Raw genomic sequence first — 13,425 nt, forward strand, 5'->3', positions numbered from 1 at the left:
TAAAGAACGACACACAGGAGAAACTCACCCAGAATACTCTAATTGGCTTGAGCAATAACCTCGATTACAAGTTAGGCCGGAGAGATCTGTGAAAGAACCAATAGACCATGAGGCTGAGATGAAAATAAAAATCGAGTTGGCTATGCGTGATTACCTTGCTGAAAATCAGGAGTTAAGAGCAAATTTAGAGCTCGCTAGAGCCGCTCTAACCCAACAACAAGCAGAGTTCGAAGAGGAAAGAGCCAAGGCAATTCAGAGAGAAACCTTACTCCGAGGACAAGTTGATCTGGCAACAATTAGGGGAACATAAGTTGCGGAACTTGCGGTATCTCGACAACAACAATTGAGGACATGTGATCAGAAAAGTCAGACAGATTTTGATCAAGAGAGAGCTCAGTGGATTCGTGAAAGGGGAAGACTTCTAGAGGAAATAGAGTCAGTCTCAACTCAAGAAAGACGTGCTAGAAAAATGGTGGCCTCCCGTGATCAACAGATACGAGGATAGAATCAGACTTGCAATTCACTTCGATCAAAAGTCCGTCATTTGGCTGATCGCACTGCCCAAATGGGTTTAGACTATCAAGAGATGAACCATGAACAATTTCTGGCTGAAGTACCTGAATTCGCTGAGTACCTTATAAATTCAGTGCAAGATATATATCAGAGTGTAGGAGGTCGTGTAAGACCACCATCTCCATGAGCAAGCAGATGGGGATGCAAGCATGACATTTATGTCTTTGGGATATGAGGGTTGATACAAACACTTGTTTCCTTAGTGTCATTTTCTTTAGTTTAAATCCTGCTTTATTTCATCCTACTTTTCTACGTTTTGTTTAGGTCGTGTTTGTTTAAGATATTGACTTTTGTTTAGCGGTTTTCTCATTGTTTTCCTACTTATGTTCCAAACATTGAAATGATATATTAAGTTATGTATATGTCTAGTTTCATTTTTTCATTAGTATAAATGAATAAATATATATAAATAGTAATATCTATATGTATATAACTATAACAACTATAAAAAAAGAAAAAAAAGAAAGGGTTAATGTATATTCTCGAACTACGAAAAGATCTAATTCATACACTAACATGATACGTAGGCAACCCAATGGGTTCGATCAAACATTTTTAACAAGAATAACTAAATAGGAGAAAACACCTAGATAAGCTGGGATGAAACATAAGGTCTTCCATATTAGAAGTATATATGTGGATGCAATATGTACGATTCCTTAACACTAATATGTTTGCTACTTCATTCAGAGAGAGAGAGAGAAATACATATTAGCTTAAAGGTGATTGGTTTGTGGTTAAGCTGGCATCACATCCCTACAATACAAGGTCGAAAGGGAAGAAGAAAATGGCCCATAAAGACGGGAACGAGTCTGACCATGATGAGGTCCGAAACCAGATGACTTCACAAGAAACAGCATCAATAGAAGAGGTAAGGGCATTAAGACAACAAATGGCAGATATGTACGAAGCTTGGACGAGTGGACAAGCTCCGCCTTCTTCAATACGCGACTATCTAAATACAAACATGCCACCCTCTATCCAAAGTGTCGACAAATGATCCCATTTATCCACCTGGATTCGGCCCCTATGCTAACACATCCAACGTCACTGGAACTTCTACGATGCGCCCTTTGAGTACCCCTATGATGAGTAATCCACTTTTTATGCCGACTGCGCCGACTAATATCATTCCACAGCCAACAATGATGCCCAACAATGATCCTTCGTCCAAAGTTCCTCATGATCATAGTTATACCCTTGAAGAGGCAATTAAAATTCCAAGCTCGTATCCCCACATCCATCAATATAGTTCCCCTATCGAAGTTGAAAAGGCGGTTAAGAATGAGGAACATGAAGAGTTGGCTAAGAAAATGAAGAGTTTGGAACAGAGCATAAGAGATATGCAGGGACTAGGAAGCCACAAAGGCATCTCATTCAGCGATTTGTGCATGTTTCCCCACGTCCATTTACCTGTTGGTTTTAAAACTCCAAAGTTTGAGAAATACGATGGTCATGGAAACCCCATAGCTTGTTTGAAGAGATATTGCAATCAACTGAGGGGTTCAGGGGGCAAAGAAGAGTTGCTTATGGCCTATTTTGGGGAAAGCCTAGCGGGAATTGCATCCGAATGGTTCATAGATTAGGATATTGCCAACTGGCATACATGGGATGGTTTGGCTCGATGTTTTGTGCAACAATTCCAATACAATATTGACATTGTGTCAGACCGCTCCTCATTAGCCAACACGAGGAAAAAGGCCACGGAAAATTTTCGTGAATATGCCGTTAGATGGAGGGAGAAAGCTGCTAGGGTTAAACCATCAATGTAGGAGTCGGAGATGATTGACATTTTTCTCCAAGCGCAAGAACCTGATTACTTTCACTACTTGCTTTCTGCCGTCGGGAAGACATTCGCTGAAGTTATTAAGGTTGGGGAAATGGTAGAAAATGGCATAAAGTCTGGAAAGATTGTAAGCCAAGCTGCCTTAAAAGCCACAACACAAGTGCTTCAAAATGGTTCTGGAAATATTTGAAGGAAGAAGAGAAGGGAGGATGTAGCTACGGTTATATCAGCACCTCGGACCTATGTCCAAGATAATCCCCCGTAACACTACTTTCCTCCCCAAACTCCACAATATCCCATCCCATACTCTCCATATCCCGTTTTCAGCGCACAGCCAATTGTCCCCCCTTCTTATTCGCAATGGCGTGCCCCAATTCCTCAAAATCATCCACCACCCCCACAAATTCAACAAAATACTGTTAGATTTCCTTTTCGTCCTAGAAAAGAATACAAGAAAGGAAATGGAGCTAAGGATGAATTCACCCCTATTGGAAAATCATATGCTAGCTTGTTTCAAAAATTGAGGACGTAGAATGTTTTGAGTCCTATTGAAAGAAAGATATCAAATCCTCCCCCAAGAAATCTAGATTATTCTCAACACTGCACTTATTGTTCTGATGCCCCAGGGCACAACATAGAGAGGTGTTGGTACTTGAAAAAGGCGATTCAAGATTTGATCGATACTCATCGAATTATCGTTGAAAACCCAAATGGACTAAACATCAATCAAAATCCACTACCCAGGCATACTGAAACAAATATGTTAGAAATGATGAAGGGTTGCGAAGAAGTTGCAGTCCCATACAAGCCAATCCTTAAGGTTGGAACTGGCATGGAAAATTCAGCGAATGTTGTTGACTTGACAAAAATGGTGCCTTCAGAGGCAGAAAGAAAGTCGAAAAAGTTAAGCTCATCAAACACACCCATCCTAACTGTGAAAGGAGCACTTGAAGATGTTTGGGCAAGTCAGAGAGAGGCAAGATTGGTTGTTCCAAGAGGGCCAGACAAGCTTATCTTGATCGTGCAAGGTGCTTATATTCCACCTGTGATCATTAGGCCAGTGTCCCAACTTCCAATGACTAACCCCAAGGCTGTCCCTTGGAATTATGAGCCAACCATCGTGACATACAAAGGGAAAGAAATCAATGAAGAAGTAGATGAAATAGGAGGAATGACTCGTTCAGGAAGATGCTATGCCCCAGCTGAATTAAGGAAGAATAAAAATGACCAAATGCAAGTTAAAAGTCTAGTCACTAAAGGGGAGGCAGAGGAGTTCTTAAGAAAGATGAAATTGTCAGACTATTCCATTGTGGAACAGTTAAGGAAAACTACAGCCCAAATCTCTTTGTTGTCATTGTTAGTACATTCAAATGAACATCGTAAAGCTGTAATGAAGATTCTGAACGAAGCACATGTTCCTAATGAAGTTACAGTGAGTCAATTAGAGAAAATTGTTGGGAGAATCTTTGAGGTAAACCGCATCACCTTTTCAGATGATGAACTACCAGTGGAAGGTACGGGACATAACCAAGGCCTCCATATCACTGTAAAGTGTGAGCTTTCATATTTCACTCGAGTTCTAATTGACGGAGGGTCTGGGGCAAATATTTGTCCCTTGTCAACTCTACAAAAATTTAATGTTAATGTTGAAAGGGTACGACCCAACAACGTATGTGTTAGGGCTTTTGATGGGTCCAAAATAGAAGCCATTGGGGAGATAGAGCTCATACTAAAAATAGGGCCTGTCGATTTCACCGTGAATTTTCAAGTACTGAATATCAATGCATCCTACAATCTATTGTTGGGAAGACCATGGGTGCATAGAGCTGGGGCAGTCCCCCTCTACGTTGCATCAAATGATTAAGTTTGAATACGATCGAAAAGAAGTGATTGTTCATGGTGAGGGGGATCTGTCAATCTACAAAGACTCTTCCCTCCCTTTTATCAAGGCGAATAATGATAATGAGGCATTGGTTTATCAAGCTTTTGAGGTAGTGGTTGTTGAGCATATCCTCGAGGGGAATATCATTTCAAAACCACAACTGCCCATGGCATCCGTGATGATGGTAAATGAAATACTGAAGCATGGTTTTGAACCAGGTAAAGGCTTGGGGATCTTCTTGCAAGAGAGCTTATCCGGTGAGTCCACGAAAGAGTCTTGGTACTTTTGGCTTAGGATACAAGCCTAGAGTCGAGGACAAAATGAAGCCCAAGAAGCAGAAGAGAGATGTATGGTCACTTACCAAGCCTATACCACCCATACACAAATCTTTCCTCAAAGCCCACATAATAGAATCTTCTGAGTCACCACTCCCAAAGCCAGTGCTGGAGGTTCACGAAGAATTGATCAACTATTTTCAAGATTTATTTGTCGAGGCTGATATGATTGAACTCGGAGAAGGCACTAGCGACAGAGATGTGCAATTCATTGGTCCTGATGTCCAGCTAAACAATTGGGAGGCCACTCCTCTCCCATTAAGAATGAGTCTTGGTAGTCTGTCTTGTTTTTCTTTTTGTCATGCGATTAATTTAAGGGTTGTAATTCAGATTTTGTCTCGTCGTTTTATTTCTAACTCTCTATTTTCCTTTTCAATAGGATGTAATTGTGTTTTTATTTCAGTCTAATATATTTATTTTGTTTTCTTCTATACAGTTCTTTCTATGCCGATTCTAGTGATATGACATGCATGCAGAATTTTTCACCAGATCTTAAAATCCAATCTAATCTTCGACCTAATCCTGAAATAATAAGTCAAGAAATCGAATATGATAAAGACGAAGTATTTGAAGAAGTAAGCAGGGATTTCAAATCTTTTGAGAATAAATCAAACCCAAATATGAGTGAAACTGAGACGATAAATTTAGGGGATCATGAAAATATTAAAGAGACTAAGATAAGCGTACATGCTCGACATCAAAAGGAGGATATAATCCAGGCTCTGCTTGATTACAAGGATGTTTTTGCATCATCTTATGATGACATGCCTGGATTAAGCACTGACATGGTGGTTCACAAGTTGCCGATTGATCCTAAGTTCCCTCCAGTAAAGCAAAAGTTGAGAAAGCTTAAAACTGACATGAGTGTAATAATTAAAGAGGAAATCAAAAAGCAACTTGAGGCCAAAGTCATTCAAGTTGCTCAATATCCTTCTTGGTTAGCCAACATCGTACCTGTCCCTAAGAAAGACGCAAAGTTCGAATGTGTGTTGATTATCGTGATTTAAACAAAGCAAGTCCAAAAGATGACTTTCCTTAGCCCAACATCCATATTTTGTTGGACAATTGTGCTAAACATGAGATTGCATCTTTTGTGGATTGCTATGCGGGTTGTCATCAGATTATTATGGATGATGAAGACGCAGAAAAAACATCTTTTATCACACCATGGGGTACATATTGTTATCGAGTCATACCATTTGGGTTAAAATATGTGGGAGCAACTTATATGAGGGCAATGACAACCATGTTTCATGATATGATGCATAAAGAAATCGAAGTTTATGTGGATGATGTGATCATTAAATCAAAAAAATGGTCAAATCATGTGTAAGACTTAAGAAGATTCTTCGAAAGGCTTCGCAGGTATAATCTCAAGCTTAATCCTACAAAATGTGTATTTGGAGTACCGTCAGGAAAGCTTTTGGGGTTTATAGTTAGTCGACAAGGTATCGAGTTAGATCCTTCAAAAATAAAAGCCATTCAGGAATTGCCACCTCCAAAGAATAAAACTGAGGTTATGAGCCTTCTAGGAAGGTTAAACTACATCAGTAGATTCATTGCTCAACTCACAACAACTTGCGAGCCCATTTTTAAGTTGTTAAAAAAGAATGCCACAGTCGAATGGATCGAAGAATGTCGAGAGGCTTTTGAAAGAATTAAGAATTACTTATCGAATCCCCTTGTGTTGGTTCCTCCTGAGCCGGGCAGACCATTGATATTATATATGTCAGTACTGGATAATTCTTTTGGATGTGTATTGGGTCAGCATGATGGCACTGGGAAGAAAGAGCAGGCCATTTATTACCTCAGCAAGGAATTTACCATTTATGAATCGAAGTACACCCTTCTCGAAAGAACGTGTTGTGCCCTAACTTGGGTAGCACAGAAGTTGAAGCGCTATCTTTCATCTTATACTACTTATCTCATTTCTCATATGGATCCGTTAAAATACATTTTTCAAAAGCCCATGCCCACGGGCAGGCTTGCGAAATGGCAAATATTACTCACAGAGTTTGACATTATCTATGTAACGCGGACCGCAATGAAGGCTCAAGTCTTGGCAGATCATTTGGCAGAGAACCCTATTGATGATGAATATGAACCACTTAAGACCTACTTTTCAGACAAAGAGGTATCATGTATCGATGAAGTTATTCATAATAAGGATCAAGGATGGAAATTGTTCTTTGAAGGTGCTGCTAACAAGAAAGGAGTTGGAATAGGAGCAGTTCTTATGTCCGAATCAGGGGAATATTTCCCTATAACAGCCTAACTTAGATTCTATTGTACCAATAATATGTCAGAGTATGAGGCTTGCATCTTGGGTTTGAGGTTAGCTACTAACATGGGCATCCAAGAGTTGCTAGTGCTAAGAGACTCAAACTTATTGGTCCATCAAATGCAAGAAGAATGGGAGACTCGTGACCCAAAGCTCATACCATATCAACATTGTTTACAAGATCTTTGTCGACAATTTGTGCCAATAAAGTTTAGACACATTCCTAGAGTTCATAATGAGATTGCTGATGCATTGGCAACTTTATCTTCGATGCTTCAACATCTTGATGAAGCTCATATCGACCCTTTGTACATACAAATTCGTGATCAGCATGCTTATTACAACTTGGTGGAGGAAGAATTTGACGGTAAACCTTGGTTTCATGATATTAAAACATATCTTCAATCCGAAGAATGTCCTACTAATGTCACTAGTAATCAAAAAAGGACTATTCGGCGACTAGCTAGTGGGTTTTTCTTAAGCGGAGGCATATTGTACAAGAAAACACCTGATTTGGGTCTTCTAAGATGTGTAAATGCTAAAGAGGCTTCAACAATCATGATTGAAGTACACTCAGGAGTTTGTGGACCTCACATGAATGGATCTGTTCTGGCAAAGAAGATACTTCGAGCAGGTTATTATTGGCTCACCATGGAGCGGAATTCTATACGGTTTGTTCGTAAATGTCATGAATGTCAAATACACGGTGATTTGACACATTCTCCTCCCTCTGAGTTGCATGCGATGTCTGCTCCATGGCCTTTCGTGGCATAGGGAATGGATGTGATTGGGCCAATAGAACCAAAAGCATCGAATGGTCATAGGTTCATCCTGGTGGCCATTGATTACTTTACAAAGTGGGTGGAAGCAATAACTTTCAAGTCAGTGACCAAGAAGGTCGTGGTGGATTTCATTCATTTCAACATCATCTGTCGATTTGGTATTCCAAAGGCAATTGTTACCGATAATGCTGCAAATCTCAACAGTCACTTAATGCAAGAGGTATGCCGTCAATTTAAGATTGAACATCGAAATTCGACTCCTTATCGCCCAAAAGCAAATGGGGCTGTAGAAGCTGCCAATAAAAATGTTAAAAATATACTTCGTAAAATGGTGCAAAGTTCTCGACAATGGCATGAAAAGTTGCCTTTTGCTTTGTTGGGTTATCGCACTACAGTTCGTACGTCAGTGGGTGCCACCCCATATTCGCTGGTATATGGGACTGAGGCAGTTATACCTGCAGAGGTTGAGATTCCATCCCTGCGGATTGTTGTAGAGGCTGAAATTGATGATGATGAGTGGATCAGAACACGCTTGGAACAATTAAGTTTGATTGATGAGAAGTGAATGACATCAGTATGTCATGGACAATTATACCAAAAAAGAATGGCACGAGCATACAACAAAAAGGTGCGTCCCAGACGTTTCGAAGAGGGTCAATTAGTGTTGCGATGTATTCTGCCACACCGGGCTGAAGTCAAAGGCAAATTTTCTCCAAATTGAAAAGGACCATTCATTGTAAAGAAGGTATTATCCAATGGTGCTCTTTACTTAGCAGATATAGAAGGCAAAATAACAGAAATGGTCATTAATGTTGATGCTGTGAAGAGATATTTTATATGATGTGATTTTTCGGTTTAGAAACCCTTATGTTTAGACTTGACGTTTCAAAGGTTGATGTAATGGAAATTCTTGGTTCTGTGTCTAAGTAATAATTCATATGTTGTCACCCTTGTTGAGAGTTAATTTACTTCCTCGGTTCTTCTGTTTCCTTGGCTCTTCCATTAAAAAAAAATAAAAAAATAAAAAAAAGAAAATAAAAAGAAGAAAATCAATCAACATGAACTACGTTTGACCTGATTCTTGTTTCGATAAGATACGTAGGCAACCCTGGCATGGGGTTCGGTCTAACCAAATAAAAAATCCAAAATTCCATATTTGTAAAAAACTGGGGCAAAAGTCATTTTTTTTATTTGTTTTTATTTTTTTTTCTATCCCAAAGCTAAAGTCAATCCCATCATTTAAAGTTGTATTTGAGCCTTCATCTTGTCATTTCTTTCTAACCTTGTATAAAAGTTGTGTTTCAATCAAAGAAAGACCTTTGGATCAACCTTTGAAATGTCAAGAGTAAGTATGTTAAGGGTACAAATGATGAAACCATGAGAGAGTCTTATTGGTGAAAACACTAACTGGGCATCATAAGGCGAATGTGAGTTGAAAGAAACAAAAATGAGAGAGTCTTATTGGTGAAAACCCTAACTCGGCATCATAAGGCGAAAGTGAGCTGTGAAAAAAAAAAGAGTCTTATTGGTGAAAACCCTAACTGGGCATCACAAGGCGAATGTGAGTTGAGAGAAACAAAAATGAGAGAGTCTTATTGGTGAAAACCCTAACTCGGCATCATAAGGCGAAAGTGAGCTGTGAACAAAAAAAAAGAAAAAAAAATAGAAAAGAGAGAGTCTTATTGGTGAAAACCCTAACTGGGCATCATAAGGCGAATGTGAGTTGAGAGAAATAAAAATAAGAGAGTTTTACTGGTGAAAACCCTAACGGGCACCATGAGGCGAATGTGAGTTAAAGGATTCAAAGTGAATGAGTTTTAGTGGCAAAAACTCTCGTGGACATCCCAAGGCGAATAAGAGTTTGAAGTTATTTATGACTTCGTCAAATCGTTGGGGCTCCACATCAAGATTAGATGATCAATAATGGTTGAGGAATAGATTGGATGGACAAATCGGGTATCAATTCAAATTGCATGTCATGATCAGTAGAGTCGGCTACCACACTCAGATAAGTTTTTCTTTCTTACTCTCTCTAAAAGAGATTTTTCATCGAATCATTTTCTTTTATTCTTGTGTAGTGTATGTTTTTCTTCCCCTTTTCATCACTTGGTTTCACATGTCCTTGAGTCGAGTTTGTGTCAAAAAACCGAGAAAAGGTTTCAAGACTAGCTACCAAATTTCTGGATTGTACAAGGCAAAGCATCATGCCAATGAGTTGTCATCTATTGATAAGTTCTGGATTCAGAAAAGTCCACAATTTAAAGAAAGCTAAACAAGGAGTATCGTGAAATGAAGGCGGATATGGGATTTAAGTCTCTCGAAGAAATCAAATTTGGGTGCATACATTCAATCAATAACAAGCATTGGCCGGTTGGGAATAAGTAAAACATGACAAGCACTAGCAATCCTCGTCAAAATGCAAAACCACAAACCAACCACCACGTTTTTAAACTCATAAATTTTCTTTGTTGAAGTAGGGGCACAAGTTATTTCGAGATCAAAGATCCAAAAACCTAGATGTTCAATTTAGTCTACGAAGAGCTAAATGGCAACATTGCACAAGAATTATAGTCCATATTGGGTAAGTGTTTGTTTGTCTTATTAGTCTATGGAACATAGTGTAGCAAGGACCCTCCTAAATAATGGGATGTAGTATATAGCAAGGACCCTCCTGAACAATGGGACGTAGTATAGCAAGGACCCTCATGAATAATGGGACGTAGTATAGCAAGGACCCTCCTGAATAATGGGACGTAGTGTAGCAAGGACCCTCCTGAACAATGGGACGTAGTATAGCAAGAACCCTCTTGAATAATGGGACGTAGTATATAGCAAGGACCCTCCTGAACAATGGGACGTAGTATAGCAAGGACCCTCCTGAATAATGGGACGTAGTATATAGCAAGGACCCTCCTGAACAATGGGACGTAGTATAGCAAGGACCCTCCTGAAGAATGAGACGTAGTATATAGCAAGGACCCTCCTGAACAATGGGACGTAGTATAGCAAGGACCCTCCTGAATAATGGGACGTAGTATAGCAAGGACCCTCCTGAACAATGGGACGTAGTATAGCAAGGACCCTCCTGAATAATGGGACGTAGTATAGCAAGGACCCTCCTGAATAATGGGACGTAGTATAGCAAGGACCCTCCTGAATAATGGGACGTAGTATAGCAAGGACCCTCCTGAATAATGGGACGTAGTATAGCAAGGACCCTCCTGAATAATGGGACGTAGTATAGCAAGGACCCTCCTGAATAATGGGACGTAGTATAGCAAGGACCCTCCTGAATAATGGGACGTAGTATAGCAAGGACCCTCCTGAATAATGGGACGTAGTATAGCAAGGACCCTCCTGAATAATGGGACGTAGTATAGCAAGGACCCTTCTGGATAATAGGACTAGACTAACATAATTTTATTTAACCGGTTCATCATGAAGAATGGAGTTGGTGTAAACACGCATAAGCCCTTTAAAGAGTACATCGCGACAAAGCTCGAATCGTTCAAAATCTTGATTCAAAGCTAAGCACCATCTTTTATTTCTCTCACAAAATTTTCTTATATTAAACTGGGGAAAAATTTTGTGTTATTATTTTTGTTTGTTTTAATTTCAGGAATCTAGTGATAGAATGGGGTCAATCCACATTTCCAACTCAAGATGTTGGATGAAGAAAAGTGTAATTTTCATGATCAATTTCGATTGAAGAAGCAGCAGCTCATTCTAAAAAAAAAACAGTCAATAATCAAGTACGAGTAAAAGGAACCTACTTGGAGAAAGACGTTTACCTTTGAACTCATTTGAGATGAAAATCAATAGCTCATAACTCAGGAAGCACAAAGACTCAAGTCAAGGTTCAAGAGAAGCTACATAGATAGGGTCATGTACTTGTATTTCCTTTAAATTTTTCGTCTTTTATATTCATGTAACAATAGGAGTCACGAACTGGAGCCTCGAGGGGACCTTACCTGACTTCTAACTCATCATTTCATCTCCTTGAACTACATATGACCTGATTCCCTTATAACCCGGGATATGTAGGATGTCCAAAACAAGGACTCGGTCGCATATTTTTCTTTTCGAATAAGAGTCCGGTCAAAATTTGTCACGTTGTCTACTTCTTTGTCTGAAAACTCTTTGTGTTTCTAGTCAAAGAGGGGCAAACTGTAGACACATATTTTTGACCGAACTTAAAATTTTACACCGTTTTTAGAGCTGAAATATTTTTATAAATATAAATTAAATATTTTTTACTTTTCTCTTATTTTATTAAGTTTATTTTAAAAGATTTGAAAACAACAAAAATAGAATCACTTTTTAAGGTAAGTTTCATTTTTCAATTGTTTAAAAAGAAATGGAAGATTACAAAAAATCTATATTTGAAATTAAGTTTTTATATATAAGCTAGTATTATTTAATTTTTTTATTATTATTATTTTTAGTTTGTTGTTTATAGATGTTTGACTTTTTCTTAGATTTTATTACTTTTAAATAACTAGTTGGTGTGTTATTATAATTTACTATTTATAGTTAATATTTATTCTTTGAAAAGTAAAACAAAACTAAAAATAAAAATAAGAAAATAACTCACCCCCACTTCCCTTACCCCACAAACCCCTATCCTACCACATCCCCACGAAGCCATTAGCAACACAAACAGTCACCCATATACACACACGACTAAAAAATAGAAAAAGAGGAATCCAAAAAAAAAGGGAGACCCACACGCCCACGTATCTGTAGAAAAAAGAAACCTCTCCTATATATATACAACAGAACACACAAATAAAGAGGAGATTACCGAAACAGAAAAAAAGCACACGAAAATTTGAAAGAAAAAAGGATTGAGTTGTAGTTTCTGACGGCTTCAAGTTCGCGGATCCAAAAGTCTGCTATTATTAATATTTTGGGAAATCATTGGATTGTTAGGCATTGTTTTTTCGTGGTTTAATCTTCATAAGAGGTAACACTTATTTCTTCTTGGTTTAATTTAATGTCACGATTGTTCAAGAATTGACTCCAATGTTAGAAGGTTATTCAAATTTTATGTGTGTTTAGTTTTGCCAATATACTATTGAAATACATGTAAATATATGTATTGTTGTATTTCGATTAAATATGATATAACATATATCGCTTCTTGCTCACTAAGGAATTAATATTTTTCTTTATTTGCTCTATTCTATCAAGCCGAAACGTGATTTATGGGTTGCTGATAATTAATTTGATCAATTCACATAGTTTTGAGTTATTCGTTGATAGTACAATTTAAAAATCATTATTATTTGTTTTGGTAAAAAATAAAAATGCATTTTTTATACGATTTAATCGTTATCATCCAAAGTGTTTTAGATTCTTGGTATTTTATAGGTCATAGAACCAATGCTAGTTTCAAATGTTGTGTGATATAAAGGTTAGGTTTTTTTTAAGGGCTCTTTTATGAGTCCATTAATTTAGGATATTAGATTTTGGGATGATCACTTGCAAATAATAAAGTCGCTTCATTGTTTAAGCGAAAATATTTGTTAAATTAGATATAGCCACATATGTCGTTAGTTATTAGTTAAAGTGTGTGTTTAGTGTATTTTTTATTTTAGTTATGCTTTATTGTAAGTTAATAATTATATTAAAAAATTATAAACTAATGACATTCTGTTTTGCTAGAAACTGTAAGTACTATCATGTTAATAAGACAATGTAATTAATTGAATTTAATATTTTGTGGGCAAGTGATAAGTTACACGTAGAAAAGTTTGGTCACTTTAACATTTTACTATTTTTTT

The 13,425-nt window shown here is 37.8% G+C and overlaps 1 pseudogene; it reads left to right on the forward strand.

Annotated features, from left to right (window-relative positions):
• The first annotated feature begins 3,131 nt into the window (after positions 1–3,131).
• Positions 3,132–8,480, forward strand: LOC125877781 (uncharacterized; annotated as a pseudogene).
• Positions 8,481–13,425: the final 4,945 nt, after the last annotated feature.

This window comes from Solanum stenotomum, chromosome 9 (assembly GCF_019186545.1).
Source record: "Solanum stenotomum isolate F172 chromosome 9, ASM1918654v1, whole genome shotgun sequence".
NCBI classification, from domain to species: domain Eukaryota; kingdom Viridiplantae; phylum Streptophyta; class Magnoliopsida; order Solanales; family Solanaceae; genus Solanum; species Solanum stenotomum.